The sequence below is a fragment of the Brachycentrus maculatus genome, unplaced genomic scaffold (genome assembly GCF_059751285.1).
Source record: "Brachycentrus maculatus isolate JH-2025_06_01 unplaced genomic scaffold, ASM5975128v1 h1tg000013l, whole genome shotgun sequence".
In the NCBI taxonomy this organism is placed as follows: domain Eukaryota; kingdom Metazoa; phylum Arthropoda; class Insecta; order Trichoptera; family Brachycentridae; genus Brachycentrus; species Brachycentrus maculatus.
The window spans coordinates 1125361-1143850 of NW_028280767.1; positions in this window are offsets into that span (position 1 = coordinate 1125361).

Consider the following 18490-nt stretch of genomic DNA (forward strand, 5'->3'; position numbering starts at 1 on the left):
TTTTTTTTTTTAAATTATTTTGTATTACATAAATTCAAATACAAAAAAATATTGATAAAAAATATAAATGAATACAAAAAAAGATCCCACAAAGGCATGGCCTGTGTGTGGGTATACAAAATAAATAGTCATAGTACAGGGTATAAGGGTATAGGTTTCTAAGTAGAATTAGTTAATAGAAAATACAAAAAACTTAATTTAAAATACAAAAAAAATACTTGACTCTCAGTAGGCATTTTTTTTTTAAAATTAAAATTAAAAACTTATAAACATAAAAAAAATGACAACGTAAAAAAGTAAAAAGCTAGCGATCATGTGCTAAATGAAAAAGGAGCTTTAATCTGTCTCTTCTATAAATAATCTAAAAAAAAATTTAATTTACACGAATTTAGGGAATTTACATCTAACAAATAGTCTAATAATAATAATAATAATATAAATTTGTGTTTCTTACATTGTAGATAATTATAAGGGTGAGCTATTACAAAACAAATTATTCATTGCACAATGTGATTAAAACGTCAATATAAGTAATGCTCAGTCTTTACAAATTATTATTTATTGTAAAAATGAACAAGACAGTGCATTTAAACGAAGTGATATCTTGATTGTTAACACACTAAGGAAAGCTGATCAGCCCTCCGCTTCAGATACCAATCCAGGGTAATATGAAATAAATATTAGAGTGAAAAATCACTTATATTTATTTGACCCCCTCCTGGAAGTCGAACCCGGGAATTCCAGAATGGTAGCCAAGCGTGCTCACTTATGATCCTTATGGATGCAATAATTTTTTCATCTTCTAGAATTTTGCCTAACGAGTGACAACGGTGAAAAATTCATTTCGTTATTTCTAAAAATAAATACACAAAGTCTGTGAAAAAAGGTTTGAAATAAATGCACTGAAATACCTTATTATCCATTCGACTTGTCTTGATAGTGTTTATATGAAAAATTATTCTCCTTACACATGCCCATATAGTTGTTTATAATTATACGAATTATCATTTATTACAGTATACCCTTAAGATTTCTTATTTTTTAACAATTTCATAATGTTTCCAATCATTATCAATATTTTTACCTTAGAACCTTTTGTTAACATTGATGCTATTACCGTTAAATTCCGGTTAAACATAATTGATTCTCCGGACAGATGTAATTTATATGATCTTATCCCATTATCTAGAGAATTATCTCGTGATCCAGAGATAGATTTATTTATAAAGAGACATGTAAGAAATGATAATAAGATATTACATTTAATTAAGGTTTTTATGGTACCTGAAATGTTGAAAACAAAAAGTTTTGATTTTGTTATTGCATGTTTTATGCATCAAGGTGTGCCAATTTTTTTTCAAACATATTGCATACAAAAGTCATATACTTGTGTATAATATTATATATATATATATATATATATATATATATATATATATATATATATATATATATATATATATATATATATATATATATATATATATATATATATATATATATATATATATATATGAACATTGTTCTTGAATCACTAGAACTTCACTAGAGACACCTGAGATGAAAAGAAGCTTTTTATTGAGCAGAAACTCTTTAATTATTATGTGAGTTCGGAATCCTGGATTATAATCACACACATGAGAAAATATCATATTTATTTTTATCATTTAAGCTAATAATTTGACCAGATTATTTATATACAACATTTTGAGTTTGTCCAAATACTTGTTCACAAATCTGGATTATCTCCAATTATAGGAGTATTTTTCATATTGTTTTTGACATCTCATCAAAGATGAGGATTTTGATCATGTTTGATGAGATGTCAAAAAATAATATGAAAAATTCTTCTATAATTGGAAATAATCCAGTTATGTGAACAAGTATTTGGACACAGTCAAAATGTTGTAAATGATGAATTTGAGTGAAATGACAAAAATAATAATGATGAAAATAAAATTACAAGAACGATGAAATATAAATCGAGCTCCTTCGTGAATATTCGCCTAGATATTTTAAAACAAAGATTAAAAAGTAATAGTATGAAAGCAGAAAGCACATAGATAGACATTAAAAGTACTCGCAGGGGAAAAGTTTGGCGAACTTGCACGTTGGCTGTGAAAAATTCAAAAGTCTGAACTAAATTTTGCTTCCGACATTTTTAATACACTTCCCATTTCAAATAATAAAACATTCAACTTCTTCAATATCATTTAATATTAGGGCGATAATTCATACCATAAATATCAATTTATATTTCTGACTATTATATTTATTTATTACCATTATCTTTATTTCATATGAATACTTCCAGTAAAAAGGTAAACTACTTACAACATTTTGAGTGTGTCCAAATACTTGTTCACAAAATCTGGATTATCTCCAATTACAGGAGTTATTTTCATATAATTTTTTGACATCTCATCAAAGATGAAGAAGAATATGGAATTCTGGGCATTTACAGGGCTGACGACCGTCATAGGCTGGTTTAAGTGATCACTTTACAGACGTGTAACATTCACCAATTCTACCCATTATTATCTCACCAATAGTCTCTAGTGAAGTTCTAGTGATTCAAGAACAAGGTTTCTAAATTGGTTCATATATATAGAACTTCCAAGAATTTGAGTAGTGTGGTTGTCAATAATGGGTAGAATTGGTGAATGTTACACGTGTGTTAAGTGATCACTTAAACCAGCCTATGACGGTCGTCAGCCCTGTAAACGCCCAGACTTCCATATTCTTCTTCATCTTTGATGAGATGTCAAAAAAATATAGGTAAACTACTTATAAGAGACTATTTGTGACACAAATAAGTTTTTATTATGCGTAAAAAAATCAGATATTGTTAATTTTTTATTCAATTCTTGAGTCGAAAAAAATACGTATTTTCGAAATGATTTTTTTTGGATATTTGGAATATTTACATTAGGAATATTAACTAAATTTGGTAAATATTGCCTTTAAAAAAATATATGTCTATTTTTATATTGATACATCAAAGAAGATCAAGATATGATCAAATATGGAAGTCTGGGTATTTGCAGGCTTGCACCCTATCTGTAATAGGCTGGTTTGAGTGATTAACGTTCACCATTTTACACAAGATTGAGATTCACAGGTGTCTAATTTCGAAAATTGTATGTAACATATATCCTTCAGTTGACAGCTTTTTCAAATGCGAGTTCTTGGCACCGAGTTGAGTTGATGAAGTTTTTTTGCTTGGCCTTCAAGAAATGCATGTTTGTTTTCATTATGTTGTTTTCATTAGTATTCATTAATAAATGTTGGGATTTGAATATAAAAAATATAATACCTGTAAGTGGACATATTCCAGATTTGTTAACAAAAAATATATAATTTATATTTGAAGCACTAACTTTGTGATTTTACATTTTTATAATTAAAATGTAAATTTGTTTTAAAATCACTATAAATATTATATTATAACTTAATTATAATGGCTACCTGTTTATTTATCAAGACTTGATAAAGAAGCGGTTAGCTTCGATACCGGTAGACATTAAAATTAAGCTATAATAAAATATTTATAGTGATTTTCAAACAAAGTTACATTTTGATTATAAAAAAGTAGCACAAAATATATGTACATATATTTATGTATACACATACATACACAGTCTGTATGTAACAGGGGTGACTTACCACCAATCTACTTTATACCTCTGTATAATAAGTACAATTTATAATCATCTCGACATTGCTGAAATATGATCAGCTCTTCTTGGATTTATAGATCTATGTACTATTAACCTATTATTTTTTGACATCTCATCAAAGATGAAGAAGAATATGGAAGTCTGGACATTTATGGGGCTTACGACCGTCATAGGCTGGTTTAAGTGATCACTTTACACACGTGTAACATTCACCAATTCTACCCACTATTGACAACCACACCACTCAAATTCTTGGAAGTTCTATATATATGAACCAATTTAGAAACCTTGTTCATGAATCACTAGAACTTCACTAGAGACATCTATTGGTGAGATGTAAAGAAGCTTTTTATTAAGCAGAAACTCTTATATTAGTATGTGAGATCCGAATCCTGGATTATAATCACAGACATGAGAAACGCCAGAAAATACCATTTTCATTTTTATTATTATTATTAAGCTTATAATTTGACCAGATAATTTATTTACAACATTTTGAGTGTGTCCAAATACTTGTTCACAAAATCTGGATTATCTCCAATTACAGGAGTTATTTTCATATTATTTTTTGACATCTCATCAAAGATGAAGAAGAAATGGAAGTCTGGGCATTTACGCATTAACCTGGGCATTAACCTGTTAATATTAAATTGATAATAAAACTTTGTATAAATACAGGGGAGATGACCGTACCTTGAACAGGTCCGTATGTAAAAATATACAACAAAAAAATTCTCTCAGAACATAGTAAATGTCTTCTAGCCAAATGTGGTAACGCGGTCGGCCAGCGGGTATTTTTGTTAAAATTTAAATTGATTTTTGTGCCTCAAAAGTAAAATTTTCAAGCAACACTCCGGTAATTTTTGAATTTATGGTTAGCAATTTGTTTTTGTTTATCTGTATGCATCTGTTTACTGATTATATTGGCTTAAGAGATTAAAATATCTTATTATTTAAGAATAATAGGATATTTATAGGAATTTGGCAAGATTTGGAATCCGAGCCACAGTGAACGTCTTAAAATATTGAAATATGTCTTAGCATTGGCAGTTGGTATTTAATTTATTTCACGACGTCGCTATCGGTTCCGGGGTAAGATATTGCGAGAGATGAATCACCGATAAAAACGTGTCATTTGAATAATTGAAAGATTCGGAGAGAAATGGCACGCCATATTTTCATTAAAGTTGAGCGAACATTTAAAGGCGTACGACCATATCGCACATGTGTCGCGGCCGATAAATGCGGTATTCGCGTCGATAAGTTCCGTTATGCGGTTGCAGATCACGTCTCGGGAACACCTCTAAAAATCCTCCCTCTCAATCATCCGATTTGAACGCGCGGCATCAGACCGGGAGCGACTGAACGGCAATCCGCTTGCGAGGCACGCCTGTATCGTAAAATCGGAACGTTCTCCAGCCCGGGACTGCTCGCGGTGCCCGTAATACTGCGCCACTAAAAAAAGGGTTTCCCGTCTCCCTATATTAATAATAAATGATGCGGTATCGCTCCGTGTACGCAATTGGCGAGCTCCGTTCGACCTACATGGACCTGCCCGGAGAGTCTCCACTCTCACACACACATGATAAGCATCACAATTGTAGTATTCGACACCTCGCTGTCACCAGAACTGCCTTGTTAAAGCCAACACCTACTTATTATAAAAGCTACAAACTAACTAACAAGCCATCACCCTAATAAACGACCAAATGCCAACATTTTTCAAGACTTTGGCCCGCTCATTCCCCTCCCTACAAATATCCAACTCATCCTAGCGAGCAGGAACCCTATTATATACAGCCTCTTACTTACTTTTTTTTTATTTAATGGAATCAATTTATGATGAGCCCTTATTCGTACCCGATGGTGCATAGGGCACTGCTTCATATAAACGCAGAGTTATCTTGATCGTAAACACATGAAGGAATGTGATCAGCCCTCTGCTACATCAATTTATAGTAAAATAATAAGTTTAACGTAATTTATAATTACTTAGAAATAAGATCTCGTTAACAAAACGCACAAAAACAAAAATCATTTTCTTCTAGCCCTTATCCGCAAACAATAGTGCATAGGACACTGCATCGTATAGACGCAGTGTTATTTTGATCGATGAAGGCAAGGTGATCACTCCTGCGCTTTAGGGTCATCAAAATATTAAATGAATATTAGAGTTTAAAATCGCAAATTTTGAACCCCCCCCTGGGAATCCAACACGGTAGCTAAACACGCTTACTATTACACCACGGAGGCGTCAATACAGTTGAGTTTAATAGTTTATTTCGTTAGTTCCTGCCAAAATACAGAAAAAATATAAACGGTATTATTAGAGACATAAATAAAACATTTAAAGTTCGGCTGTCTTTGTTTTCGATCCTAATTTCCATTGAACAAGGCTCAAACTAGGAGTAGCGAGAAACACAACAAAGTTGCCTAATGTATTCCGTCCTTGTGCCTCATGGCACCTCCAAATAAATACCCACGTTAAATAAATTTATTCCTGTTTCTTCCTCTCTTCTTCCCTAATATTATTCCTTTGATTAACTTGTCATTGAATTTTCAACAAATACTTAAAATAGGATTGCGCGATTGTCAAATTTGGCTTATCGTTACCTGGGAGATTATTTTAGCATAAACCAGGATTATGTGATGAATGTAGCCGCTCGTACCGCCTCGTAAAACTAGCGTCCGGGTGTTGAATAATATCATATTTTTCTGTAATTATGCAAACAAACTTTTATTTGTATACAAATGGAGTTTTTGTAATTATTTACAAAAAAATTGTGTAACTTAGTATCGTATACGTCACAAAATTTTCAAATTTGTAAAAATAATGTTAAGTTTTTGACCTTTGAAGTTAAAAGTAAAACTCAAAAGTAACAAATTTAAATCTTTTCTTTTTTTGATAGATTAAAGAAGAGAATTTTTAAAATATCCGGTTATCATATGTAAGATCCCTTTTTATCAAAATAAAAATGAATACTAATTTAGGTCTGTATAATAACTATGTTATTATACAGACCTGAATGATGGAAGTTTAACTTCTGAAACATGTAGTCTATAATAAAACTCAAGTGGTAAAAAACGAAGTGTTTTCTTTAATCATTGTAACATGTCTTACCACAAAGTTAATGCCGAAACAATAAATAAAATATTCAAATTATAATGATAATTATAATAAAACCCTTATCCGCACCCCAATGATGCATAGGGCACTGCGTCATATAAACGCAGTGTTATCTTGATCGTTTACACATGAAGGAAATGTGATCAGCCCTCCGCTTCAGGTACGAGTCCAGGGTAATAATATTGAATAAATATTACAGTGAAAAAATTACTTATATTTATTTTACCCCCCTTGGGAATCGAACCCGGGACCTCCAGAACGGTAGCCGAGCGTGCTGACCATTACACTACGGAGGCGAATAATTCAAATTATAAACTGCATGAAAATTTCTGACGTTTCCCGGTATATAAATAATCTGGTTAGGAATTTGCATACATTTAAATAAAAAACGTAAATAAAATCACTCACAAACCAAAATTTTCTTAAACTTTGCACACATCTAAATAAAATCCTTCTGAAACCAACATAGATGCCTCCGGTAAACTCGTACATAAAGCTTTATAAGAATTATGATTTATGTTATCGGTTTTAAAAAATCATGTAGTGTGATTATCAATCATGTGTAGAATGGTGAATGTTACACGTGTGTAAAGTGATTTAAGCAGCATGTGACAGGTCGTGGGCCCTGCTAACACCCAGTTTCTTTATTCTTCTTCATCTATGTTGAGATGTCAAAATGATAAATCAATGCACCTACCATATGTAGGTATGCACTTTAGTCAAAAACAATTTTTAATAAAAGTTTTACTTGGTAAATACCGCCATTTCATAAAATCTATTGTGACACGTGTTTCGACGTATTCATTATCATACGGTATTTGAAAATGAAGTGGAAGGCACTGAAATACGTGTCATATTATATTTTAAGAAATGATACTGTACATATCAAACAGCTCAACATAAATTATTAAAAAATTAGTATCATTACCGTTTTCTAACTGAAGCTTTATGTAATTCTTTCTTTAAAATATTAAAATATAATTCTTTTCTGTTGGTTCCTAGAAATTAATAAGTTTGGTTAGTCAAACACACAAATGTATTGTTTTCTTAAATTTTTTTGCCAATACGTGTGGCATATTTAAAAACATTATATAATAAAACTGAAACTTTGTTTTTAACCAATTTAAATTTTGTTAGTTTTTACCAAATAAAACTTAAACAAAAATGGATGGATTTAACCGCAAAGTGACACAAAGGTTAAATTAGTGGATAATTACACACATTTAAATGTCACAAATAATTTAACCATAATAAGGGAATAATGTCGTTGTATTATATTATACAGAGTGGTATTTCGAGACGGGTAGATATATCATATTAATATAATATAATGGATAATATCCTAAACGGCTAATCTCGTTGAACGGAAACATTTGGAGATAAGGAAACGTTAGTATAATATTAACATATATATTTACGCAGATAAAGGGCTTACTCACGCCAACCAAATTCGCTAACTGGCAATGTCCTCGTGTTTTAGGAACTGAAGGTGGATGAGGCGACGCAAATTGTTCTATTTAAAATATGGTACGTTGTTTATTTTAACAATCATTATGATACTATTTTTTTAAATAATTTATGTTGAGATATTTGAGTAAAAATTTTCCTAAAAGGCGATTGCATAAATCTGTAAAAATTATAACCTCTTCAATTGTGTGCTTAAAAAAATATTTAAATCGTTTCTTTTCTTTAAAAGATCAATCATATAGTTCTCATTATTTCTAATTAGTACTTACGTACGTAAGTACCTACGTAAAATCTATTGTGACAAAATTATGGAAATGCATTGAAATACGTGTCAAAATAAATTTTAAGAAATGGTGGCATTTACTATGTAAAATATTTAAAAAAAAATAATACCACCAAGTGACGATCCAATCAATCGATGAAGATTTTACTTTTTTTTTAATTTTGCGTAGATTTAAGTATAAACTCTTAAACGCACTCAATGGTGCAACCGGTTTCAACAAGCTTGTCATCTTCAGGGATAATTGTATACTGTGATGGATAGTACATAACCATCCCTAAAGACGACGAAGTGCTTATCGAATCCAGCTGTAAAAAACTAACAAAATTAAAAATATAATTAAAATTTAACTTTAATACTTGAGTATTAATCAGTCTTGATAAAGAAACAGTTAGCTTCGAAACCGGTAGACATTATAATTATGTTATAATAAAATATTTATATTGATTTTAAAATCAATTAACATTTTAATTATAAAATGGAAAATCACAAAGTTAGTGCTTCAAATATAAATTTTAAAATTAAAATTGGTTAAAAACAAAGTTTGAGTTTTATTTTAAAATATTTTTAAATATGCCATACGTATTGGCAAAAAATATTAAACAAGTCAATACTTTTGTGTGTTTGATTATCCAAACTTACAATTTTCTAGGAACCAACAGAAAATAATTACAACATTTTGATTGTGTCCAAATACTTGTTCACAAAATCTGGATTATCTCCAATAACAGGAGTTATTTTCATATTATTTTTTGACATACTAATATAAGAATTTCCGCTTAACAAAAAGCTTCTTTACATCTTACCAATAGATGTCTCTAGTGAAGTTGTAGTGATTCAAGAACAATGTTTCAACAATTGGTTCATATGTATAGAACTTTCAAGAATTTGAGTAGTGTGGTTGTCAATAATGGGTAGAATTTGTAAATGTTACACGTGTGTAAAGTGATCGATAGTAAGCCAGTGGTCACGAACTAACGCCAAACATTTTCATCCGGCCTTCCGAATATTTCCGATTTCACCGTGTAAATAATCAAGTGTGTAAAGTGATCACTTAAACCAGCCTATGACGGTCGACAGCCCCGTAAATGCCCAGACTTTCATATTCTTCTTCGTCTTTGCTGAGATTTTAAAAAAACAATGTAAAAATAAATATTTTTGTAATATTGTTAAAAAAAAAATACATAAAGCCATAGTTAGAAAACGGTAATGGAAGGTCTCAGACCTAAAGACCGCTAGGTTCCTAACTGAGTCACTAAATTTGTTTCAACACATCACTTTTTATTCTTCCCCAACCTAAAGGTTGAGAAGGTTTGATGATTTCAGAGTTTGATAAGTGCTGGAAGATCCTCCCAAAAAAGAGCCTTTGAGGGTAATTCTAGCGGAATTTAGAGGTCACAAGGTGCTCTCCCTGGAACTCTAAAGGTAGGGCTATACATTAAACATTCCCCATTCTTAAATTGCTTGATTATGAACCCTCCACAGAATGCTTCGGACACTAAACCAGGACCTTCACCCCGATCCAATGCTGAAAACTAAATTATTTTTTAATTAAAATTCTATTTTCTTCACAAATCTTATTATAAAAAATTAAAAATTAAGCCAATTTCTGGAGAAACTATTCCTTTGATGAAATTACTTGCCTTTTTCATTAGTTGCATATCTATAACGTAACTATACTTACGAATTTATCATCAACTGTTTGTGTTCTAGCATATTTTTCAAATTTCTTGAATGCATTTAAACACTTTTTTTAATGAAATTGGAACTTGGTTTTTAATCAATTTTATTTTTAATACTTTTTCTCACCAATCGGTTTCAATAAGTGTCTTGTCATATTCAGAAATGGATATGTACATTGTACATATCCAAGATACAACGAGGTGACAAGGTTGGAGAAAAAAGTACCAAAAAAGGGTGGTAAAAAAGTTTTAGCCTTATTTTAAGATTAAATAAATAAATTAAACATAAAAAAATTATATATATTTAACCAATGTTTACTTTGACATGATAATGTGGTAGAAAGAAATAAAATAAAAAAATAACAAAAACAAACGAAAACAGTGAAATTAAAAAAAGGATATAGATGTAGACTTCATTTTTTATTTTATTTGTGATACTACTTCGATACAGAGCTTTTTTTCTGGAATTGGTGAAACAGAAATTTATCAAAACAATAATTTTAGTGATAACTAACTTTTGATATTGGAGTAATTGAGAAGTCTGCCTTATCGTAGTGTAATGATAATCATATCTGGCCACCGTGTAGGAAATTCCGGATAAGATTCTAAATATGATTGAATTATTCCCTTTTAAATATTAATCTGAACTGTAATTCACAAAGCTTTTGCACTATATAACTACATACATCGATTTGTTGCAGATCTCTGTACACTTTTTTGTGCAGATAAGGGACATGATTATTTAAGAAGCAAACAGGTTCGAGTATTTCTATTACGTTACAATAGTACGTGTTGGATGATGATTACATTCTAGAAAGGGGTGAGGACTGAGCCTTTTCTTGACTATTCGAGCCATCAGAGTACGTAATATTTATAAACTTATAATATTATGGCCGACGTTCAAAGTCAAAGTATGAATTTCAATTAAACTTGGTGTTAATAAGCCAGAACTTTCCGACCGAAGTTTATAGCGAGTTCCCATTTTGTATGGGAGAGGCGAGATATAATGCTCGCATTTTGACTTTTACCTCATCGTTTTTACTGCATAACTTGGAGTCTCTGTGAGCCAGGAGATTTATTTAAAGTCCATCATAATAATTGCTTAGTCGTTTCATCGCCTTGCATGTTAATGGGCGCCAGTTTCGTGGTTTCCAAAGGTTTCGGTATCGACTTACAATATTGTAATTTCATGCTCTCGAATCACTACGAGAGGAACATGATAATTTCAGAGTTTAATTATAGATTTTGCTATCAAATCTTAAATAACTAGTAAATCCTATAAAATATATTTAAATACATATATATATATATATATATATATATATATATATATATATATATATATATATATATATATATATATATATATATATAGTTTATATGTGAACGTGGTAAAACATAAAATAAGGTCAGGATTTAATGGTTATAATGCAATTTGGTATGTGATTCGACAGTAAATAGTCTAAACAAATGACCATACAATTATGGTAGTCGTACGAATGTAGTCGGCTAGTCGATAGATTATAGTAGGTACTTACTTTAGGCATATCTCTAATACACAACATTGCCATAGTATGAGATATTTATGGTAGATCAAAATACATTACACACTATATAAGGCTATCAATTGAACTAAAAGAAATCTTGACACTGAACGGAAATAGAATTAATGGTTTAATTGTGGGCACTGTACGATCATTTGTGATTTCTACATACATAATTACCGACTATTTTAAAATATATATATATATATATATATATATATATATATATATATATATATATATATATATATATATATATATATTTATATATATATATTTATATATATATATATATATATATATATATATATGTATATATATAAATATATGTATATATATATATATATATATATATATATATATATATATATATATATATATATATATATATATATATATATATATATATATATATATATATATATATATATATATATATATATATATATATTCAAACGACCGTTTAAATCAGATTGCTAAGAAAAAAACATTAGCATTTTCAATATTTTCGATTGCATTAATATTTGAAGGATTTTTAATATTTTCATTAGTTAGCAAGCATTTTGTAATATAACATCCAAAAACATGTTTGCATTATATATTCATTATTTTCAATTTGACTAGACTGAGGCGAAGTAACGCGTGAACGGGTACAGCTAGTATGAAATAAAAATTCTTAATTAACTAATCGTAGAGCGCTTTCGTCTAAGAAGGCATCTTCAGAATATTATTTACGGCGTAATGGTTAGTTTGGTATTTTGAATGGATTTTTAATAAAAAAATATTCAAGTTCTATTTTCCTATTTGGAGAGGCTACTTTCTTACCGAAGACTTCTATTCAGGTGAAAAAAGGTACCTAACGTATCAAAGATACACTGCTCTCGTATATAGAAGGAAAAAGGGCCATCAGCTCTTCGAGACTGTTTAGGGAAAAGGCGCAGAAATAACGTTCGCACACACAGGACCGGGGCGTGTAGTGTGTAGTGTATAGTGTGTAGTGTATAGTGTATAGTGTGTAGTGTATGGAGGTAGGTGGGGACGGTGTGTGTACTAGTCTCCTGTGCAGAAAGCCATTACAGGATTGTGCTGGGCAGGGAATTCCCCGAGCAGTTGTGTGAACTTGTTCGAGAGGATGGCGGAAAACGGCAAGCCGCCAGCAGGGCCGGATTAAATACGTCGTTTTACCGGCAACATGTCTGAAATAACCAAATAAAATGCCATAGTTATTTACCAGTTAACATATTTCATTACCGTAAACGATGTCTGAGGCAGGGTAGACGATCGAGTGTGAAACTGGCGTCTCGGGTTTGTTTACCGCCAAAAAATTAAGAAAGATTTATTCTTAATTGGTTTGGGTGTGTGTGGTATATTTTTCATATTTACCTTCCCTATCTTTACTATCCTACCTGTAAATAAGTCTGTAAAAAAGAGGTTTATTCCTTTAAAAAAAAACAAGTTATAACAATATAGAATATAAGAAAATAGTTAAAACATTATCATTTTTTAAGGTTTCGGAATTCACTTCGTGGTAAGACATGATTTAATTATAAATAAAACACTTGTTTTTCAACACTTGAGTATTAGATTATTATAAGTTTTGAACTTAGACTAGTTTTGGAAACTACAGATGCTCTTATATACGGATTTGAAAAAAAATGTATATTATTTTTAAGTTTTTTATACGTTACACCAAAAGTTTTTCTGGTTAAAAAAGATGTGATAATGAAAGTGAATTTATTTCATCAGACAATGTAGATTTAATAAACTTTTTAGATATTTATTTAAAGATATCTGCGACCGAAAACGAATGCAATTATGATTTTGTATAGTTAAATGTATGAATAGGGCATTTTTATCATAGTGACATGTAATGTTGTTTGCATACTGGTGCAGAGATTGTCCCGACGAAGAGATAGGTACGTCTCGAAACCGGTAGACAAAAATCTCGGTGAGTGGCCATGTATGTACTAACATAACTATCATTTTTGTATATATTTATTTATATCTATGTTTTTTATATTAAATTTGAGCAGCCTTGCAGTGTGGGTTGTCTCGCGCAAAATAGCTGGATTCCAGTGTTCATCAGGAATGTGAATACACGTGGCAGCGTGCGCCGGCCCTGACTCGCCCATAAAGGGAAGTTTTCTAGTCAGTGATCCACGGTTTGATGCCCGGAGCCTTTAAGATTACGTACGGCTATGGGAAACTTACTCCCTGCGGGACCTACAACATGTTTTATCAAAATATTTATCTTTCTAAAGATCGGAATATACAAACAATCCCCCCGTTTCTTCGCGAACTAATTATTTAATCTCCCAAGTGCCAAACATTGTAAAATGTTCGTATAATAACATTTTTACCCGGTACTAGTTCTAATGCATGGAAATGAAACATGGAGTTGGCAAAAGAAGGATGAAAGTAATGCGATCTCTCAAAAGAATGTGCGACAAAACGATGTATGATAGATGTTCGAATAGTGAAATAAGGAAGGAATGCAAAGCTGAGATAAGCACTATCGATAAAATTAAGAAAGGTGTATTGAGATGGTTTGGACATGTAGAACGAATGAGTGAGGAAAGAACGGTAAAACAAATTTATGAGGCGAATGCAATTGGAAAAAGGAGAAGAGGAAGACGGAGAAAAACATGGCACGATCAGGTATGCCAAATACTTGAAAGTGGTCAGGTTAAGAGTCGTAATAATCGGCAGGTATGTTCGAGTAGATGCATGAACGGGGAAGAGGCGAAGAATATTTGCAAGGACAGAGTGGTGTGCCGTTCTATTCTCTCTGCCTACTCTTGCGGGGAAGCGGCGTGATAGTTAGTTAGTTAGTTGTTTTATCCATTTGTGAATACAGTATTGATTACATGCCACCCGTCAATAGATGGCAGTAGAGTTTAGAATCCACGTCACATAAGGTTTATTCTCCGTGCCTTAGCATGATGGTCCAAAATGTCTAAAAACGTTATCCTTATCATTAATCGTTCAATTCCTGTAATACCTCTTAAAAACACTACTTCATGACCACCATTTAAAATCCCATAATCAGGTCGACCGTAAACTGATGTACAATATGATCAACTGTACACATCATAAGGTGTACAGTTACATATAATCATGAAGTACTGTTTGTAAGTGGTATTACACAGTGAAGTGAAAGATGAATGATAAAAAGATTGTTTTATTACCATACCACAAAGTCAACGATGCTCTTTACATACAAAATACAAAAGTTAATAGTCTAGAAGCTTGAGATGAACAGGAAGATGTAATAAATGAAGATGATATAAAGTTTACAACATTTTGAGTGTATCCAAATACTTCTAATTACATGAGTTATTTCCATATTATTTTTTGACATCTCATCAAAGATGAAGATGAGATTTTCAAGAGAGAGTCATTTTTTTATTTTTTTTTTTATTCATTTAATATATTTACATTTTTATTTATAACATAATAACATTTGAATCATTTATACATATGTAGAACTTTTATATTTCGATTCGCTGTGCCTCTCCATAAAAGAGTCTGTGCTCTTGTGCTTGGAAAGGGACTTACACTCGTGGTTTAATGTTATATAATAAAAGATATAATAGTTTTTTTAATATATTTTTTTAAAGATTTAAATGTATAGAGCTTTAATTTTTTTCTTGAGGATTTTTATATCATCTATTTTTTTTATTTCTTTAGAGAGTTTATTGAAATGTTTGATTGCCAAATATTTGAAGTTTTGCTGAAATTGCTTGGTGTTGCATTTTGGAATAGAAAAATCGTTTGAGAATCTCGATGATAAATTCTTTGTTAAATTTAAATAGTTGTCACCCTTTAGTATTTGAAAAACTGCGGTTTTTTTATAAATGGATTCTATATTTGGGACTTGAAATTTTTTAAATAATAGTTTTGTTGGAAATATGTTTTTTTTTTCAAGATGACTTTAATTATGGTTTTCTGTACAATTTTCACTGAGTTCAGTATGTTGTTGTATGAGCCTCCCCATGCAATAATGCCATACTGTAGTAGTGAGTGAACGATAGCATAGTAAACTCTTTTTAGGTTGTCGATGGTTAGTATGTTTCGGATTCTAATGAATATATATATATATGCATTTTCTTATTCGTTTTACTAGTTCATTAATGTGACTATGGTATTTCAAATGTTGGTCTATTATTACACCTAGATATTTTATTTCTTTTTTTGGACATAAAACAGAACATAAGTTTTTGCAATTTGAATCCCTGCAGTCACCATTGTGAATTGTAATTTTTATATTTGTCGGTATTTTGAGTTTATGGATACAAAATGGGATAAAGAATGTTTTATCTGTATTTAGGGATAATAGATTATTGTCATGTTTCTGCTTCATCTTTGATGAGATTTTGTTTATTTTTCATCTTTGTTTCTTCTTCAATTTTTGTTCTTCTTCTTTTTCTTCTTCTTCTTCTTTGTTTCTTCTTCATCTTTGATGAGATGTCAAAAAATAATATGATATAAAGTATTTGTTGATCGATTTTCTAGGAACAATTAGTCATTAAAAAAATAATACAAACAAGACGAATCTAAAGATTAAATTTTGCAAATTTATTATTTTTATTTTATTAAAAATAAGGTCTGCACATAAAGTTTTCCCAAATTACGTATTAGTTTTTTTCAATAAATAAAGAATGTAATGCAGTACTTACATTACTTGCAAATATGCATCGCAATTTTTTATCATATAAAGTTTTATATCAGTAGTGGCTTCGGGTAAAATAATAATGTTTAATAAGGGAAATGTTGCGATGCTCGTATAACGTTTGGTTAACTGTACTCTACAATGCCGTACCGATACTGTGCGTCGCGACGCTATCCGTAGATGTTACCTCCATAAGCGGCATTTATCTAAAACGCAGCATGTCCATAACTTTTATATAAATAGGAAAGTAGATTTAATTATTATGATTAGATTTAATAATTATCTTTGACAATAGTTGGTAATTATTCAAAAATTAATCTTATTAAGTCGAATAAAGCCGTAAATGTTAATTGCCCTTAATGTTTCAAAAATATTATTCTGAATTCTTTGCTTTGTTTTGCTTTTTTCCGCATCATATTACCTTTGTTTTAAAATTTTATTATTTATGTAGGTACCTTTTGAATCTCAATCCATATATCCCATCCAGTAATGGAAAAAAAATGTCACAGGCTGGTTTAAGTGATCACTTTACACACGTGTAACATTCACTAATTCTACCCATGATTGACAACCACACTACTCAAACTCTTGGAAGTTCCATATATATGATCCAATTTCAACATTGTTCATGACTCACTAGAATTTCTTTACGGACATCTATTGGTGAAATGAAAAGAAGCTTTTTATTGAGCATAAATTCTTAAATTTGTAAGTGAGGTCCAAATCCTGGATTATATTATTGGTTGTCAGCCCCATTAATGCCCAGATTTTCATATTCTTCTTCATCTTTGATGAGATGTCAAAAAATATCACATACACGAGAAACACCCCAAATTATCATTTCATTTTTATTATTTTAGCTTATAATTTGACCTGGTAATTTATTTACAAATTGACTGTTTAAATTAATTAAATTTGACCTGGTAATTTATTTACAAATTGACTGTTTAAATTAATTTAATTTGACCTGGTAATTTATTTACAAATTGACTGTTTAAATTAATTTAATTTGACCTGGTAATTTATTTACAAATTGACTGTTTAAATTAATTTAATTTGACCTGGTAATTTATTTACAAATTGACTGTTTAAATTAATTTAATTTGACCTGTTAATTTATTTACAACTTAACTGGTCAAATTTATTTAATTTATTTGTTAATTTCTCAATTGCTTATACATGTATCCTTCGCGGTTAGTCGATTTTGTCTCAAGAGCCACGGCCAGTAATTATTACTGAAGGTGAAAAGTGCAAAGCACACAATTATAACATATGAGACACGCGGGCGATCCCTGCCGTCCTTTCACACATCCACCCTCCTTACTCACGTGTATTATAATGTGTTGGTGCGCCCGTTGAAACTTGGAGAGCCCCGACTCGATGGGCTCTTATAGCTCGCTCTGTTCACTGGCGATGGCGTGCGCTGAAAAATACAAACGTACGAGTGCCACATACTCCTGACTGAGTCCCCTACACAGAACACACGACTACGTCATCTCGTATTTTAACGGGAGATAATTAATCAAATTAAGCAAGTTTTACTGTTCCTCTTCCTCTTTGTTCTTCCTTACTGCTCCCAATTGTGAACAAGGTAGGATATTTATTTATTGATTTGGAGTTTAATTTGTAGAACTCCATTTTAATTTAGGTATTAATTTAAAATCAAACACAGATTTTTCGAGTCTACTTAGTTGTATTTTATTAACAAAAACACATTAAAAATTAATATTGTGACAATTGTTTCGCCTTGTAGGGCATTATTAAACGATTATCCACTGACACTTCGTGATGGAATTGCATTTTTAATATATTATTAGATTAAAACCAATATTTTTAGCTTTTCCACTTTTTTATTTGACCAGCGACCGGGTTTCGTCGTTACCGACATCATCAAACCAGTCTGATGATGTCGGTAACGACGAAACCCGGTCGCTGGTCAAATAAAAAAAGTGGAAAAGCTAAAAATATTGGTTTTAATCTAATAATATATTATAATTGTCACAATATTAATTTTTTGTGTGTTTTTGTGAATAAAATA